Source organism: Asparagus officinalis, chromosome 3 (genome assembly GCF_001876935.1).
Source record: "Asparagus officinalis chromosome 3, Aspof.V1, whole genome shotgun sequence".
In the NCBI taxonomy this organism is placed as follows: domain Eukaryota; kingdom Viridiplantae; phylum Streptophyta; class Magnoliopsida; order Asparagales; family Asparagaceae; genus Asparagus; species Asparagus officinalis.
In genome coordinates, this window is record NC_033796.1 from 29587428 (window position 1) to 29592829 (window position 5402).

A 5402-nucleotide genomic window follows, 5' to 3' on the forward strand; every position below is an offset into this window, starting at 1 on the left:
TATATATATTATATATATATATATTATATTATAGAGAGAGAGAGACCGAGAGAAGTAGAGAGAGAGAGAATGTTCTAAGAAAAAGGTATTAATTAGGGAAGGGTTAACATGGAATCAACTGGGGAAACTTGAATAATATCAAATTGCTTAAAACATAAAAAAGTATGACGTAAACTAATTGATTTAAATTAAGACTTCACAAATGATTTGTGTTCATTAGCACGTTCAACTATCTTTAGGGACTTAAAGACAGTTATAAGTTAAAATATTTAGAACATGATTGTTAAATAGACTTAAAAGGGATTAAAATTAACTAGCATGATAGAACTGGAACCATACATAATAGATTCTGGAGGGGTAACAAGAAAGAGGGAGGAAGAAAATTTAGGTATTCTAATGTGCTTTTATGGTCTTTTATTCTCTTTTACTTTGTGCTTCGTTGAACCAATGCAATATATGAAAGGATGGCAGCCACATGGATAACGGACGTGAGTTGAATTATCTAAGGCCGAAAGTATAGGAAATAAAGGTGGAGTTCTACAGGCACATAAATGTGTGTTAAGCTTTTGGGGCATTGACACAATTTTTCCACCACCAAAAAGACAAACGGAGGCAAGAAAATAGAAATTTTAATTGATTTCTAAGTTCGCCTCGTCAGATTTGCGAGTTAGTATAAATCTTTTTCCCTACTATTTCTTCATTACACTGCTTGGTTGTTGGAAAAGCTGTTAAATTCACTTATATTTCAAAACACATTATCTTTTTTAACTCTTAATATAGCGTTTCATCTCTCTGAAGACAAACAGAAAGAGAAATTAATTCAGCAAACTAAAAGTTATAGTAATTAGATGCTAAAATTAATGATTGAATCAAAATCATAATTGATATTCTATAATTTTATCCTATTACCGGTTGAAGAAATTACTTGGAGGTTATTGACCTTCTAAAATGGCCTAGAGCTATATATATAAGACTCTTTAGTTGGATGGTATAAAGATATTACTATAAATATATAATATATTAGTTATAAGTAAAATAATATAAGTTAATTTTAATGAAGATATATATAAATGTTATATGTAAGTATATCATGTATTATAATTAATAATTAAATATAATATATATTATATATAAGTATATATTACTATATAATATAGGGAGAGGTTTCATAATAAAAACATCCTTAGCACAAAAGACTAAAAACCTCTTCATCCAATGGCTTAGAGATCAGTCAACAGTCAACAGAACAATGCATTAATTACTGCTCATATAAACACACATATATGCATCAGAATTACATCCATAAGACAGTGAATACTAGGGATTACAACTACTCAAATGGTTCGGAATAGCGTTGAGGTATAGTATTGGATTCAACCTGCATTGAGGTAATTAATGACGTAATTAATAGCATATGTGTTACTGTAGATTGTTTGATTCTAATTCCAGGCAATGTGGATTGATCTAATCAATGGATGAAGGAGGTTTTTAAGTTTTTTGAGCTAAGAGTTTTGTATTAGAACTTCCACTATAATTACAAATAAGCTTATAAATAATTATATATAATATATATATATATAAGGTATAATATATATATTATATAAAAAAGTGGCTTAGTATATCAATATATATTATATATAATATATTATATTATATCCTAGTAGTATAGACTTAAAGAATAATTGAAGTAGAGAATAAAATACCTCTTAGCTATGGTAGAAATACTAACTATAAGAATATAAATTATATACTATATAATAATACTTAATACAGTTAGGTTATAAGTATGTTTGGCTTAAATATGCATATATTGAGTATGAATTAACAGGTTATATAAGTATATATAAGTGCAGGTATAATATAACTTATATATAGTGATGCATTAGGTATAATATAAAATGATAATTACATATAAACGTATAAATGTATAACCTTGCTATTTATTAGGAGTTATATAAGTATGATTAAGTGCAAGTAAATAATATCATACTCCTTATATTAATAGTGTGAAGTAGTAACTTGATCACTGATGTTCAATATATTAAGCAATATAATAATAGTAACATTGGTAAAGATAACTGTAGAAGACTCATGTAAATTACAGCATTATGATATAAGGTAATATTTATTAATATATAATATAATATTATAATATATATATAATATTATATATATTAGGTTGTAGGTATGATATATATATATATATTATATATCATATATAAGAAGATCTATTATCGTAAGTATATATTACTAAGATCTACCTATTATAATATAATAAAATATAATATAATAATCATATGAGTTATATATAGTATATATATATAATATATATATGAAGTAATAGATAGTACAATGGGTGACAAGAAGGATATGATTATTGTATGGGTGGACGATTACCTATACGGTTATTAATTTCTATGTTTAAAGGTTTGGAGCCTAATACACTTCTAGCGTATTTGGGTTAATAAGATTGGGACGGTAAAAAGTTGGTATTTAAATAATGAGTTGTTAAACTGTAACTTAAAATTGGAGTTTATAAAATGGTTTATACAAATGTATAATAATTTTGGTTGACGAGTGTGGAACCTTATTTGAGAATGGAATTAAATTAGCTATATAGTTAGTACGTACGATAACTCCAAGAAAGTAGCACCTAATTGAAGTGATCTAGCAAAGGGTTCACTATCGTTATTTCTATGGGCATTAGGTTGCATTAGTAGTAATATAGAGCCTAAAAATATGACATTTTATCATTATTGTCTCAGTCCTGTTTTCATGAAGGAAAATCAAGCATTTTTAAAATAAATGTCAAACAAGGCAATAAATAATATTGATGCTAATGGTCCGGAGTCACTGGCTTTAAGCGTATTTTGAGACTAAAAACCTATAAGGATCTCCTATGTGGCTCACTTATTTTGGTACTCGACAACATGAACAAACTTGTTCAAACTATGGCAAGTAAAATTAACATGCTTAAAAGATGATTTGATCCGTCAAGAATATGTATCATGCTAACATATTGACAAAAGATAGTCTTATGGGCAGTAATCTAACTTATACAAAATTTAATAGCATGCTATACTTGTGAGAAGATAATTTCTTTAAATGAGGGTGGATATGTGGTGAAGAAAAGAAATCAAAATTTAAAATGGAAGATATTGGAAGCTAAGTGAAGAAGGTCGGCATGGTAAAGTGTTAAGGGAAAGAGAAAAATAAATCTGATGAAAATGGACGGAGATTCGATTCGAAAAGTTGTGAAAGGCTCGGGAATCACGAATTGGACTTTTGAGATATATTAAAAATACTAAATGAGATGAAAAAAATTAAAAAGGACCTAAACATTTTTTAATAACAAGAACTAAAATGCTCCCCTAATTTAGAATTAAAATGAATTATCAATTAGGACGATCACACTTCAGAAGATATATACAAATTAACGGCTTTTCTCTTGATGACTTGAGTTCATCTGTCAAAAATTATTGCTTAGACGTAAGGAAGCAAAGAAATAATAAGATTAGGGATTAAGTTAAGAAACGAGATTGAGGATTTTTACAAATATGAGGATTGAAAAAGAAATAGAGACGGTACGCCTCTGTATTTACCAATGTGTTTTGTAACTGACTATAATAATGCTTTACATAGTTGAATTATTAGTGTTCGAAGGCTAACTCATGTACTGAAAAAATTAAGAATTAAGCCGCCAATCAATGAGGTGATTTTGGTCGATGGTATAATTAATGTTCAGTTATGGGCAAAGTAGGAGTTTAAGTGGAGGAATGATGGATAATTGTAATGAGAAAGAATATGATTAAGAAATGGAATAGATGAAAGCTAAATGTCAATTGATTAAATTAGTGAGTAAATAATATGATTACATAAGAGATTTAGACTGAATTGGAAATGCATAAGCATTTAATTGAGAGTTATAAAATATAGATATACATCTTCTTTTCGTTTTGTATTTAACAAGATGATACTAAAATTATAGCTTGCACATGCCATTAACATCTTTCCTTATTCTATAATTATTTGGTATTAAAATTGATTATGATTATTAATATATATTAATAAATATGCTTTCCTAAAATTTTGAAATTATAATTTGCTAATCTATATATATTGATTAAAAAATTAAGATAGTCATAGTATTATATCACACTAATCTAATACTTATAGTAAAATGGTGATAATAATTTTTCATGGTCATCACCATAGTTGATACTATAATACTTTTTCTACGCAAAATAGATAGAACTCAATAAATAATATTGATTAATAGAATTATAGTGTTTATGTAAGCAGATAATGATTGTAAATCGTTTTAAGTTAATAAGCATTTAATGAAAAGTGATCAATAATATGATAATTATAAGAGACTAATAACATGTTAATGCAGAGATTATAGTAAAATATAATAGCTTATCCAACCTGTGAAATTTATATTGAACAGTTATGATCTATGAAAATACATTTAATAAATGTGGGTAATGTATTGTATGTAATGTATGTTTACTATCGCGCCTGATGCATGTGTTTTAATGATAAGCATTAGATTATGTGTTTTAAAGGTATTTTTCAAGAATTTTAAACATAACCAAATACACTTTTATAATAGTATTTGATTATTGTAACGCTCTCTCACTCTCGTTATACTTATACTATAATTATATACTTATGCAAGACTTAATAGATTATATAAGGAATATAAAAACATAAAGATAATAATATATACACAATAGATAAATTAATATTTTTAACTTACAAAATTTTATAATTTTAATGTTTTATCTAGGTTATGACAGACTGCTAAGAAGTGATGAGTGCTTTCCTAATATAATATATATATATTCAAGTATAATATATAAGTATATATAAATAATTGATAATAATACTAATCTAATTTGTATATAAATATAAATAATTTAATAATATACAATCACTTGTAATACTATAATAATATATAAATAAATTAATATAATATATAATAAAAAGTATATTACATATGAGATAATAGATTGTTCGCCTTCAGGGTGGGGGTTATTGTTGGGATAAAGTTTTGGGGGATAATGGGATAATTTTGCGGAATTTAATTTCATACTGTTTTCAATTGGGACGAATGGAACATGATATACCTTATAATAATAATATATATATTATAATAATAATATATATATTAATTAATATATATAATATATTATATATATACTATCTATATATATATATATATACATATATAATTATATATAAGAATATATAATAATATATATATACATATAATAGTATAATATTGAAAAGTGTTCTAAGGGGGGGGAGTATTGGTTGGGATATTTTGGGGGATAATGAAATTTGGGGATTCTAATTTCATAGTGTTATTCATATGAGAAATAAAAAGGATGAATAAC